Source organism: Bactrocera neohumeralis, chromosome 5 (genome assembly GCF_024586455.1).
Source record: "Bactrocera neohumeralis isolate Rockhampton chromosome 5, APGP_CSIRO_Bneo_wtdbg2-racon-allhic-juicebox.fasta_v2, whole genome shotgun sequence".
In the NCBI taxonomy this organism is placed as follows: domain Eukaryota; kingdom Metazoa; phylum Arthropoda; class Insecta; order Diptera; family Tephritidae; genus Bactrocera; species Bactrocera neohumeralis.
The window spans coordinates 41,481,622-41,496,417 of NC_065922.1; the positions used below are offsets into that span (position 1 = coordinate 41,481,622).

The 14,796-nt window shown below is 35.4% G+C and overlaps 1 protein-coding gene across 1 annotated transcript in view; it reads left to right on the forward strand.

Moving 5' to 3' along the window:
• Positions 1-727: 727 nt before the first annotated feature.
• The window catches only part of LOC126759971 (uncharacterized), an 82,234-nt gene continuing 68,165 nt past the window's right edge, over positions 728-14,796 (forward strand). Inside the window, exon 1 of the mRNA XM_050475269.1 lies at positions 728-1,266. The gene's annotated coding sequence lies outside the window, so the exon portion shown is untranslated. The remainder of the gene's footprint in view (positions 1,267-14,796) is intronic.

A 14,796-nucleotide genomic window follows, 5' to 3' on the forward strand; every position in this document is an offset into this window, starting at 1 on the left:
GCACTGAAAGCGGAACGTCGATTTATGGATCTTTCTTCAGTCTACAAAATATGTATTAAGACCGCAGCGGAAATAATGGTGACGCGCACACAATTTTGGAGAGGTGCTTGGAATCTAAAGGTCCTTCAGATTTATCTCCAGTAGATAAGGGCTGTCTCCACCGATCTCTTGTTTCATCTAGGAGGAGGCGAAGACGCTGCTTTTTCGAAAGCCTATCAGCCAGCTCCCATCTACTTGAGCTTTTTTATGTACTTACATACGGTCACATTCCAATAATTTGTGCTGTAACAGTCATTTGACTGGGTGTACTCTTTATAATAATGAACATTTTTTTAATATACATACATATAATTACATAATTTGCAATTGTTAACAATTTTTAACTGAAGAGATGATTAAAATCATTGTTGACAACTAATAAATTATTCATTATTACAAATAAAATACGAATATTAAAAAAATTTCCGTTTTAATAACAAAATATAATAATAATAATAAAAATATAATTTTGCATATTTAAGTGCACTGAATTGAAATAAAAAATCAAAAAACAAAATCCTTTCATAAGACTTAAGATTTTATATCAGTAAATGTAAGTAAACATTTTTGGTATGGCAACATCTCAGCGACTGCAAAACAAACGGAGCTAACAGCCAAAGTAATGCATGTCAGTGCTTGTCTCTTTTTGTTAGGCCAGCAACAGTATGCCTTCCACTGATCCAGCATTTAAAAATACATTCCACATACATGTATACAAAACGATCAACATACACAAGAGAAATCTGGTTTTAGTTTGAACGCGGCGTGTAAGCAAAAGGTGCGATTGGTTTGTTGTTGACTAGTTTGAATTATTGCGGACAGTGCAGTTTCCTTTGGAATTTATTTGTAAATTGTCCTCTTAAGGCTAATTTGAAATTAATAATGTGTAAATATCAGCAAATTTAAAAACGACAACATATGATTTTGTCAAAAATCAAGTAAAAGTGGAAGTGGAAGTTTTACAAGAGTCAGTTCAGTGAAAAACAAGTGTAGTAAAAGAAAAATCTTATGAATGTGTAATTAAGTGCTTTTATGTGAAATTTAGAAAGTCTTAATGGTGTGTTAATATACAGGAAAATCGTCAAAAATTCAAAGATGCAATAAAATTATTAAAATAGTGAGTGTTGAAGTGTATGTATGTTTGAAAAAAAGGATCTATTGACCTTAAACCCGACACACATAATTGTTGCATTGAGATTGTTCACCAGTGGATTTGTTTTAGTAGAGGTAATAACTATAAATTTATATATTATGCATATGTATATATGTATAAGTATGTGTAAATATATTAAAATAATAATTCTGTTTGTCACAAGTCGTTTGCGGCATTCTACTTTTGTTTGAGGCATAACAGAAATAAGAACAGCAGTTTCACTAAATACTTACATACATATGTACATACATAAGATTCTTGTAGTAGTCACTATTACTCGTATCTGTGTGATCATGTAATACTTTAATTGTTGTCATTATTCGGCAATCGTATACCATAAATGAAGTACGAACAATATACATACATACATACATATGTATGTACGCAACAACTTTAATACGTTGACCTTTCATACCACACCTGGATTCTGTTACATTTTCATATTGCATGCATAAACATAGGTCTGTAATTTTACATTTAGTTGAGTTTATACTTCTCACGCTCCTTTAATTTTTGAGCTAATTGTTTAAGCATATGTTTATGAACATACATTTTGTATACATACATATGTATGTATGTACATAGGCAGTTTCATGTCGAAACATCCATATGTATGGGTGGTTTTACGTCAATGTTCAGATATAATATATCCACGCACGTAAAGTGAAAAACAATAAGAGCAACTCACTGTTGCAACTTCTCTCATTCTCAGTTTGCGTACCTGTTTTCTCTTGCGAAATGCAGTTGGCTTCGTCTTTCAGTTTGCTTTAACAATTGCACTCCGTCAGCAGCAGTGTTCACAAATGTATGTATGTGTGCCTTGACTTAATATTATTGAAATGCTGTCTTATTTGTTCTACAGTCTTCATTTTCTTGTTGCTGATATTCGTACTGAGTCGTCATTTTACACTGCACCAACAGCTGTAGGCTGAGATGGCGTTTACATGGGGATTCTTTTGTCGCTCATTGTCGGCAAATTCTTTTTGGTGTCACTCTGTGTATTCACACGTCGGAAAATAGTCCAGCAACTTTCTGTCCTCCAATTCACAAAAATTTTCCCAAATGTTTGTACGGTTCGACTACGCGACACTTAGACCATGGCGCATAGTATAATAACCGGTATGGGCGACAAAAGAGTCCGTGTGTGAACTGGCAATTTCAGGGGGAAAAATTACAGTGTGCGCATTGTGTGAAGCCAGTGAATTAGAAACGTGCATAACAAATATACAATTTGACTACAATGTAAGGCACTAGTGTTGGTCCCCGTTTATACAACCAGAACTACATAGGTGAATGGGTCTTTTTTGAGTAGTACCTAAATCACAAGTATATAAATGCTGAGAGCAGGTGGAATCAAAAATTAGATGTCTTCGAAAAAGTGCAAAAGGTTTTTACCTGCAACTTTTTTTAAATTAAATTAATGAACAGAACTAGACGTGGTGAGAAAAATTAAATATTCACCATATGAACTTTTATTAGCGGATATTTTTGAGTTAAGACAGACAAAGTTGAACAAATAATACTTTTGATAGATTCACATAGCCAATAAGATGACGTTACCGTAATTCGTTGATGTACTATTTTACTCTCTTTGTTAAATAACCTCAAGAACATTATTTGGGAATACATTTTGCCTGCACTTGCAATTGCTTCTGACAGTTGTAGGATTTTGGAATTTCATGGTTAATATTTCCTTAGCTTTTATCTTGCAAACATATCCATTATATAATTTGGCTATAACCGCGTAAGCGGTGTCTACGCCAATAAAGAAGAAGAAGACATACACATTATAAGCAGATACAATTAATTAATTGGAATTAATGTAGAATATTGCCATTGACACCTACGATAGTGATAGTTGATAGTGGTTTAAACACCGGCAAATAAAGCAGTTGAATGTCAACACTAAAGTATCGATGTACTATAATAAATGCTCACATGTTTAACCATAACAGGTACATAGTGTAAGCACAGTTTGGTTATCGAGTACTTTAAACAAATGTACACTTGTGTGTATAAAAGATGAAGTACTGACGTTTCAGCTCACTTCCTACAAAAGCGTTTAGATAGTGAGTGGATAATTTGCTTGGAAAACCAGCGCTAACTTGACAAAAAGATAATGTAGCTGCGGAAGTAATAAACTTATTAAACAATTTTTGAATAAGAAAAAGGAAAGAAATTTCCATTTTTTAATACCAATTTGGCAAAAATTAAATTTGGTTTTTTTAATCTCGAAAATTTTTAATCTCTAAAAAAGCTCCAGGGTATTGAAGATGTTGGCTCTGTTCAAGCTCTAGTTTAAAATAGTAGAACGCGAGATAGAAAAAATGTTAATTACACCGGTCAACAACATTTTTACGCGGTATACAAGGTCTGTCGCAAAAGAAACAGGACTGTTAAAAAAACAACAAAAAATTAATATTTTTCAAAAGTTATATATTTTTATTCAAAGTAGTTTCCTTGTGCTTCGATACAGCGTTTAGCCCGGTCAATTAGCATTTCAAATGAGTGTTTAAGGTCATTTTTCGGAATGCTCTTGAAAATATCGGCCGTCGCCTTTTGGATAGCTGAAATGTCCTGAAACCAGTGTCCTTTCATGAGCAAATAAAGTTTTCCAAATAGGTAAAAATCACAGGGTGCCAGATCAAGTGAGTAGGGTGAGTGATTAATGGTTAATATGGAGTTGTTTGTCAAAAAATCAGTGACAAGCGTCGACCGATGACACGGCGCATTATCGTGCAACAGGCGCCAGGACCCTGCCTCACGGTATTGTGGTCGAGCACGACGAATGCGTGACAAAAGACGCTTCATAACACCAAGGTAAAACACAGCATTAATAGTTTGGCCAGGTGGGACGAACTCTCGGTGTACAATACCCTCGGAATCGTAAAAACAAATCAGCATTGTCTTTATTTTTGACTTTTGAAGACGACCGACTTCTGATCGTCACAGAGGTCCTCACGACCTTTTTGGAATCGCTTAAACCACTCATGCACATTACTACGGGATAGGCACTGATCACCATAAACTTTTTTCGTCATTTGAAACGTTTGCTCAAGTTTAAAACAAAATTTAATATTTGCTCTTTGTTCAAAATGCATTTTACGACCGATGTCCAAAAGCTGCTGTCACTTTTTGATCGATAACATCGATTGTAGTTATCCAATTGTCTTAAAATTTTTACGAAATGTCAACAAGAGATCAAACTTTTTATTTCATATACCCACATAGGTGGCGCCACCAGAAACAGTTATATTTAAAAAGTTCTGTTTCTTTTGCGACAGGCCTTGTACATACCTTATTTTTTTGCTTGTATGCCCGAAAAACAGAATACTAATATAAAGAGCTGCATTTGTTTTTTGTATTAAAAATAGAAAATTTTAAATTAATTAAATTAAATTTTAAAAAATACCGATTATCCATTTGGTATTCATTCTTACAACAGGCATTTTAGAATATACTCCAAATGTTTACAAATGAATACTTTTAATTATTCAGTCATATTCCGTAGAAGTTTCTCTTTTTAACTCCCAAATATAGTCCCCAATCATGCTTTTATGATTTAGATGTGATTCAGTGATGCGATCTATGTATATAAAGACAGTCATAACAATTTCTACCGTGCGTGTAATTGGATCTCCGGGACAATTAGATTTTTTATGTAGAAACGAGTCAGCTGATTGTCCTCTTACAACACAGGGTTGCCAGTTTCGATATTTTGCAGTAATTCATATATTGAAATATTTATAAATGAACATTCGAATACTATTAAATTTATGAAAGGGTATATTATTTTTATTCCCTTGCAACGTGTTGCTATAGAGTATAATAGTTTTGTTCACCTAAAGTTTTATGTGTCACCTAAAACTAAACGCTATTGAAATCCGGGTGACTGTCTGTCTGCCTGAATGAAAATGAAGATATCTTGATGAAATTTAGTACACACATTAATTAGCAAAAAAGTAAGGCGGGGTTCGTAGATGGGCGTAATCGGACCATTACCACGCCCATAAAACCATTAACCGAAGCCCTATAAAATGGCATAACTAAGAATTAAAATAAGATATAGAACACAGGGGATCGCCGTGGCTAAAGACATTTGTGGGTTGAAAATGTTGAAAAAGTGGGCGTGGCTCTGCCCTCTAATAGGTTTAATGTACATATCTCCTAGACTACTGCAGCTACAAGTATAATAAATCCTTTAGGTGCCCTTACCGACACTGTGAAATTGGTTGAAATCGGAAGATAACGCGTTCACTCCCCATATAACGATGTATCGGTATTTCAAAAACTGAGGGACTAGTTCGCTTTTACACAGACGGACAGCAGACGAACATGACTAAATCTACTCTGCTCTTCAAGCTGATCATTTATATACATACATATGTACATATGTTACATTAGGCCAGTGATAATGGTTTTTAATTCAAGTTTCGTTGATAGTACTTGTTGGACACAATATGCACGCACTACATCAAACAATATGTATGCTAACATTATATGTTTATAACCTCTGTAACGCCTCCCCGTTTTAATAAAAGTTGCCGAAGTTGTTTGTGTAAAAAGTAAATTGTGCATTTCCAAAAGTAAATACTGCCACCAGCACCAAATAAATAAATGCACTCTCAAAAGCTACAAACATATAAATTATTTACATATGTGTATATGATGAGGCCGCGGAATGTGTCATTTCGCTTTCATCCACTTGAACTTGTGCCCGCGGCTTACTGCCTAGAACATCTCTTCGTTGCTGTCACAGCTGCTGATATGTAAAGTCATCTACTGCGCTTATGTACATATGTATATGCTAGAACAAATAAGCGTGTGCGTTAATATATACACAGATGTACATGCATACTTTTGTGGAAAGCATAAACCGCACCTTGCCAATGTGGCCTCCACTGTTGCCCATGTCACCATGCACTATTTGGTAAATATGGATCGCATTCACCCGCGTAGTATTTGTATTCACCATTTGGTTTGGTTTGTTTATCAAGTGGTCTATTTATTTACTGCAACACGCCACGATTTGCGGCTCAGCACGATCAAGTTGGATTTATTTTTTATTCTCGGTATTTCATTCTTATTCAACTTGGTTTTTTTAGGGTTATCATTATGATTGTGTTGTTTTGTTTTACGCAGCGATAAGCCAAACCAATGTGAAAGTTTTTTATTTTCATTTATGTAGTTGTGAAGCTAGAACTTGGAGAGTGGCGAATCGAACAAACAACTGATCAATTATACCTATTACATTTTAAATTTTTGACGGCAAAAAATTTTACATTATACTTAGCGAGTTCGAGAGTGAGTGACTTTTTTCAGTAGGTGATCGATTTTGTAGGATTCTTTCATATATGTCATATGTGATTATTGGGCTAACAGGAAAGGATCAGGAATAAACAGAGCTAATTTTTAACCCTCTATAGCATCTGTTCTAAGCTTGCTCGAAAACTTGGTGGCAAATATCCAAATTTTAATTTTTTAATTGCTTACATCCTCTCCTTAATAATAATTTTTGGCAATATGCCTCAATTGGAAATTCGAATGTTTTTAATTTTAACTTTATAATTATACCCACGAATGATAGAGACAATATTGAAATATCCGACTAATTCAGTAGATATTCATCTCTTGATCAGTGGTGGTGGTACTTTTTATTGAGATATCGTTCGAAATTTTTAGCAAAAGTCAAGAAAGTGTTCTAAATATTTTATAGACAATCTGATCAAACAACTTTGCATACTTTGCTTAAAATCAAGCTACTGAATTGTTAAACAGCTGTAAGATTATTCGGTCAAAAAACTAAAAATGGAAAAGTGGTCATCAAGTCTGGAGATCAAGATGAGAAATTTGTAATGTAATGTAATATTATACGTATAAAAAGTGCGTTCCAAAGTAAACAGAACTTTTTGAATCTAGCACCCCCTGGTGGCGCCTTCTATATGTCGACTGATGCGTTAGAATCTGCTATCTTTATCGAATTGAGAATTTCATGACATTTCAACGATTGGAAGTGAAGTTATTGCGTTTTAAGTGTTAGTATGCTTGTGTTATCAGTGCGAAAATGAAATAAATGATAATAAATTTTGTTTTAAAATTGGTAAGACTTTTACCGAAACGTTCCAATTGATGAGACAAGTTTATGGCGATGATTGCCTATCTCGTAGCAGAGTGCACGAGTGGATTCAACATTTTCAAAGTGGTCGTGCGGACATAAATGACGATCAACATGTGGACCAAGCAAAATCCGTGATCACCGGAAATTCTATCGAAACTGTACGTGAATTCATCAAAAATCAGTCGAAATCATCATTGAAATTCATGGAAATGGAATTGGAGATCTCCGAAACATCGATTTATCACATTTTGACCGAACACTTGGGCTTACGACAGGTGTGCGCACGGTTTGTTCCGCACAAATTGACTGACGACCAAAAATTGCTTAGAATCCAACATTCGAAGGACGATTATTTGACCAAAAATCACATTTTAACCATTAACCACTCCCCGTATTCACTTGATATGGCACCGTGCGACTTCTTCCTTTTCGGAAAAATGCATTTGCCAATGAAAGCAAAGCGTTATGCAGACGTAGAGGCCATTCAAAAGGCTTCACCGCCAGTATGCTGGTATGCCATACCAGCTCACGAGCTAAAACACTAGTTCGACATGCTTTTGGACCGTGCAAAAAGCTGTATTGAAGCAGAAAGAGACTATTTTGAATAAAATGAATAGATTTTGCCGAAAAAACCATTTGTTCTGTTTTTTTTTTAAGTCCTGTTTACTTTGGAACGCACCTTGTTTCAATTAGCTCTGTACAACTGTTACACTTTGACGAGAGTATACTATATTAAAACACTTAGGACTATTTAGTTCACATGAAATACAGCAATTCGTACAATTGCTTCATTTTCATATGTATGTATGTATAAATATTTGTATATATACATATGTATATATCGCATAAATTAATTGTTACAATTGTTGAGATATCCTTGAATATTAAGACTGGTAACCTTCCACTTTTCGATACATGCGTATGTGAGATAAGCAGTTTGTTGATTTTACCATTTTTGTATTAAAATCTTGTTAAACTCAGTCCCATTTTAGTTGTGACTTTAGCCTTTTAGGGAAACTTGTCACATTTAAGGACCGAATAGCAAATCAGCTTTTGCGCTATTGACATATTGCTCATGATTGTGATTTAATACAATGAGATATATAAGTATTTATTTGGCATCTTGTCTGACTGCTATTATGCAAAATCACTCTACTGTATATGATAACTCCATATCAAATGAAATCTGGAATATTGAAAGGAGGACACTCCTACATACATACATACGAGGATTCGTGCTTTCATTTGGAATAAGTTTCTGGATGCTTTAAAGTTTAAACAACTGTATTGAATAAAATGAGGTCCGATATATATTGTAATTATACATAAAAAGATTGTATAACTGCCGGTGGTCTTTGCCTTTCCATCATACATGCAAGGGTAATGTTGGTAGAACAGCCGAAGGCCCTTGTTGCTAGCGCTGCTAAATATTTATTTGTTAAATAATTTATTATTGTACAAATTTCTTAAAAATAAAATAAATAAAAATAAAATAAATAATGTGGGTAGAAAAAAGGCGATGGAGCAGAAGTACGCTGAGCTTATTTACGCGTGGATTAAGGGTTGGTGGAAGGTTGAGGGAGGTGTATACTGTTGGGAACTATCCATCAATATCAGCTTTATGCTTCCTGACTATTGTTGGATTGCTCCTGTGTGACTCCGATAATAGAGCGATTATAAATGTACTAGCCTTGAACTTAATGACCATTCGATCGAGGTTGATTAAGGGGGAGCCTGCTTTAGAGGCTTCAAAAAATCGATTTTTTTTTAGGATATTTTTCGGAAGGAAAGAAATAATTGATTAAACCGAAATTTCTAGTTATATATTTAAACATCATCCTAAATTTTTTTTTGATACGAAATCTTTGATACTCTGCCTTTGGGGAGCAATTGGCCGATGCATCTCGCATGTGCATTTGTCGGACGGCGGGCAGGATGCAGGTCGCAATTTCTATGGGAAAGAAAAAATGAAAGAGATTCATATTTGTTAGTAACTTATCTTCCAGTTTAAACTAAGAATATTTTATTGCCAAAGATAATAAACTTTGCCCCAATTTCATACGTTTAGTTTTTTTTCTATCATGCCCGCCAATTAAGAAAAATCGTGAAAATGAAGAGCCGGTGAATCGCGCGTTAAAGTTTTTGCTTTCCGCCCAAGCGCTCAACTACTATTTGCCTTCTAGCTTCGACAATATTTCGAATTCCCATCTATAACTTTGGGGACATATTCTTAGATAATTTTTAAAGAGATTTAAGCTTCTAAAACAGGCTCCTCCTTAAGGAAAGCCTAACTTCGCTATAAAATCTAGACAAAGACTAGTTTGGGTAGCGAAATAGCAGGTTACAAAGCTAATGAGGTAGCAGGTCGCGCAGCTGCGCTATCGCTGGAGTTGCAACTCGGAGCTCGGCTGTCTTTTTGCGGGTTCCTATTGGACATTTGCGCCTGGCGGGAACTTCGTGAGCGTGGGGCAACTACGGTCGCGAGATACTTTTGTCCCAAAGTTAATCGCAAGATGACTAGCCATCTCTTCCCCTTAGCAAGTCATAATCTAACCGAAGATAAGTTGGATTTACGTTTTTAATATGAGACAAATTGTTCCTTTTTGAAAGAACATGTCATGTTCCTCACCAAAAAGGGGTGAATCGTTTTGAAGCTTTTGCAGGCAATTTATCTTTGCAAATTCTAGTAATAAATTTTCAATTATACTCCTAATATTATGTGTACAATTGTACCTTATATAGAGTAATCCAGAGGTACAGAATATCTATACAAATTACTCGCCCAATTGCTTGCAGGATGTAAGTATGTATGGAATCAGGAATACACATACAAGTAAATATTAAAAAGAACTAATCTACGACTGCCAAAAAGAAGCAATGTGGAAACTGGTTTTCACCATTTGCCAGCTGCTTTATTCATAAAATCTACACTTTACTTCACCAGATGAGGATGGCTGCATTCATCTCATATTCGCTGTCGCTCTTGAAAGTAAGAAATAAAAGATGTGTGCTCTACACAAATGCTTGTATGTATTCTTACCGCCGAGGTATTGTATTTCACTCGTTCTAGAAACAGGTAGCCTTGATTTTTGCGTTGAAACATTTTGCAGGAAAATGAGTTATACTTGGTATGCACATAGTATATGAAGATGTAGAGTTTCCACAAAATTCAATATGATTGCTAGACCGTTCTATGATGCCTTTTGTAAATTAAATCTATAGTTGTAAAAAATTGCGTAACAATTGCTCTTTATATCATATGGTATTAAAGAGCGAAATGAATTAATTTAAGTCTAAGAAATAATTCATTAATAATTGGGATGCCTTAAGGCGATTTGTGAAATTGTTTTTTTTGGACCGTTTTTTCAAAGTTTTGCGTGCCCCAAAAAAATGGCGATCATCGTTCGAAACAAACTTTTTGTTGCCAAAAATGGAAGAACTGAACTTGGTACAAGATGGCGCTACATGAATGTACATTTTGAGGCTGAGCCAAACGGCCGAATGTTTTTTGCTTGCTGCTTAGAAAAATAAGTTCTTAGCCACGTCTAAGAAAATATCTCTAAGTATGAGCTCTTAATTGCAAAGGAAACCTCCTATACCTTAGACATTTATTTTTTTCACTTATTATCAGGTAGAAAAAGTCCTATCTCGCTTCCAACTACTTGAAAAAATATCTCGTTTCATAGATTTTATTGGAAATGGAATGCTCCCAAAGAGGTCTCTAACGATTTTTTCGAAAACTTAACCGTCTAAAGGATACGTATTAACGTTTAAAGTTTGGTTATTTTAAAGCAATGTTTCTCATGAACTATATAACTTAATAAATAATAATTCATTATAAATCGGAAATCTCATAATTTTGTTTAAGATTTACTGCTCTATAAAATGGTCTCGTAAAACTATACTCTTGCAATTCTTTGCTACAATTAAGATCTAAAACTGTATTTTGGCACAGGGGCACCTGTGGGCAAAAATTTTTGAAAAAGTAGGCGTGGTCCGACCTATAATATAATGCGACGCTGTTTCTCCAAAAAATTTAGCGGTGTTGGAAACAATTGTGCTTTCACTTTTCTTGGGCCCAGATGATCTTTCAAAAAGATTTTCACTGATCTTTCCGATGTTCTAACGATGCCAGTAATATTTCTGACCGTCAATTGTCGATTCACAAGCATCAATTCCTTTAATTTATTGACGTGTTGACCAGTTGATGTTGATGACTGTCCTGAACGTGGTTCGTCGTCAACACGTTTTGACCCTCTTTGAATAATTTGTACCAATCAAAAACACTTGCTCGCGGCAAAAAATTATCACCAAAGGCCTTTGCCTACATTCTGAACGTTTCGGCACCAAAATTTAGTGGAACTTCTTTGGAAAGTCATCTTGAAAATTGTTTTATAAAACATAATCAAGGAAAGTTGCGCCCAACTATGCTCAAAGACATTTTTAAAATATAAATAAAGCATAAATAAATATGTATGTAATAACTACATTAACCAATTTATATTATAGTAAATATGATCCATCTCACAATACAATTGGAATAAGTAAATTTAATTGAAAATCTAATTTCTTTAAGAAGAAATGTGTGTATGTATTCTTTGTTTTGTAAAATTTTTATTCGTACATTCCTACAGACGGACACCCTCCATAAGCGGACAACAATTGTGTGCCCGCTTGTTGGAGGCTTCACTGTATGTGTCAGCTAATGATCGAAGAAATAATAATTTAGATTTTTTAAGCCACTCTGAATTTTTCACAAAAACGTTTTGTTTGGCAACCACCATTTTGTCTTAAATCAAAACTAGTCGTTCTTCGATAGTGATCCATATTCATCTATCGTAATAATAAATTATTGTGGTTTTTGGACTGGACATCTTATTTCGGACATCCTCCTGCAAAATAAGTCAGCGATTAGTGAAGATTAAATTCTGTAAATGTAGTTTATTTTTATCGACTTTTCTTTTTTTACTTCTGAGTGTATATAAACTCCTAAAGAAAGCAGTTGAACTCCCATAACTCCAACTTCCTTAACTCGGATTTCTCCATAACTTGCACTCTTGAATCGGCAATAGAAGTCAAATTTCATACAAATTTCCTTCCATAACTCGTAGTTTTTTTTTGTAGATTATGATGATTCGAGTCACCGCCTGTGAACAAACTTCGAGTTATGCAAGGAAATTTGGCAAATTTACTTAGGGAATGCCTAGTAGAGATCATCAGAACAAAATAAGTTCAGAGAATGGACACAGATATCGGTAACGATCGACACTTCATATTTTCCAAACCTCAATAAATGAATTCTTAATCAAACAACATAGAATTTACTATTGTTATTGGATGACACTGCTCATAGTTTACGCCTACACCACGGATTTCGTATGGTGCTGTGGTCAAGATAATGAATAAACCTCGCCTCAATTTAATTGGCACGAAATATTATTTAATGTAAACTCTCTTAGTATCTTATATTTCTCCATAAGTATCGTTCTATTTTCACGGGACTTCTGTTTCTGGTAGATTTACCATGTTTTGATTCAGCAATATTAACCATATCTCAAATATTAATGCATTTTCTTTAAAGTAACGCTTGTACTATTTTGATCACGGAAATCCTTTGCAATAAAATGCGTTAATGACAATGTTGCAAATATCGGTACGGTGAACCGGTACCTCGCTTTTTTACTTAGTTTGACTTTCCTAGGAAATGACAGATTGTTTATTTGGCGTAGATATTTGATCGCTCACATTACTTATACATTAAGGGTTTGTCCGGAAAGTAATATGACTGATTTTCTTTCGCCGCCACTGTACTTCGGAGCGTGCGTGCACCGGCTGGATTCGGTAGAGGGCGTTCTTAGCTAACGAACGAGCGGTGGTCAGTTGTCTCCGAGAGTCAGGAGAAACATTTTCGCGCGACGTGTTTCTGTGAGTGGTGCAAGCAGAAAATTCAAGGTTTCGTTAGAGCAGAGGTACGTGATTAAATTCTGTGTGAAACTCGGTAAGTGTGCAACAGAGACGTTTGATATGATCAAGCAGGCTTACCCATATGCTGCTTTAGCAAGAAGTGATGTGTTTCGGTGGCACCAGGTCTTTTTGGAGGACCGGGAAGAGGTCGCTGATGAAGACCGCAAGAATGAGCAAATCCAAAGTGAAAACAATGCTCATTGTCTTTTTTGACATCAAAGGCATCGTATACCATACATTTTTTCCGTATGGATAAACCGTCAATGCAAAGAGACTCAAACGAAGGGTCAATCGGATCCGACAAGACATCGCAGCCGATTGGAAATTGCACCACGACAACGCCTTGGCTCACACCGCTTTTCTTGTGAACAGCTATCTAACCAAGGCGGGCATCTCAACGCTTCCGCAGCCGCCCTACAGCCCAGATTTGGCCCCCGGACTGTTTTTGTTTCCTTGCTTGAAAAGGCCGATGAAAGGCAAGCATTTTGAGACGACAGAGGGGATCCAAGCAGCACGCAACTCGACTCTCAAGGCTATTCCGGAGAATGCCTTCCGTGACACCTTCAATGCTTGGAAATCGCGCTGGCAGCGCTGCATCGACGCAGAAAAATAATTTAGTAATCAAAAGGTACATCTTATAAAATATGCTTTACACCTTCGCCCACAACTGCCAATCTATTTGTTTCTTTTCAAAAGTGTTAGTGTTTCTGTACTTACATACAGACGGTTATTTTATTAAGGAAATAAATAACTCCAACTGTCATTATCTACAGTTTACACTTCAAACCGCTAGTGACTTTCAGTCTCTTTTCTTCTTTCCTTTGAATTCAGGTATTATCTATTTTTTCCTATTTTGTCATTTTCTCCCTATTCGCTGCCATAGTGTGTTGCATTTTTTGCCTTAACTTATTATTTGCCGCTTCGCCACAGCAATCCCTTGGCAGCTATCTTCTTTGTTCTATTGTCTGCACAGCACATACGCTTCTTGGAAACCTGTTGGTTGCTGTCAATAATCCGTATTTAATTTAACAAAACAGCTGTGATTTTGTATGTAATTCCGTTCGTTATCCTACGAGGCATTGCAGCTGTTGATCACCTGAAAATCTTATTTTCAGGCTTCACTTGCTATAATCCACCGCTTGTTGGTTCACTTATTCCACTCAGCACTCTTACCACGCAGATGCACTTATGTACATATGTATGTAGGTATGTATAGATATTTGGCTTATTGTGTAAAATCATCCAATTAATTAATTTCATTTCACTGAATTCACGAATTGCCTTTGCTTCGATGCGCCATTGATTACTGTCGCACAGCAATGCTCATACATACATACAAACGTTTGCATCGGCATTGTATGTATGTATGCCGTATAAAGAAGTCGCTGTGCTGGAAAATGTTTTTTCGCCGTTAAACGAGCATATATTTTGCTTAAAAAATCGTTTGTTTTAACGAAATTCACGCAAAGTGGTTTTTTATTATTCTTCCGTTGTTATTATTTTGCAAAAAAATGCACATACA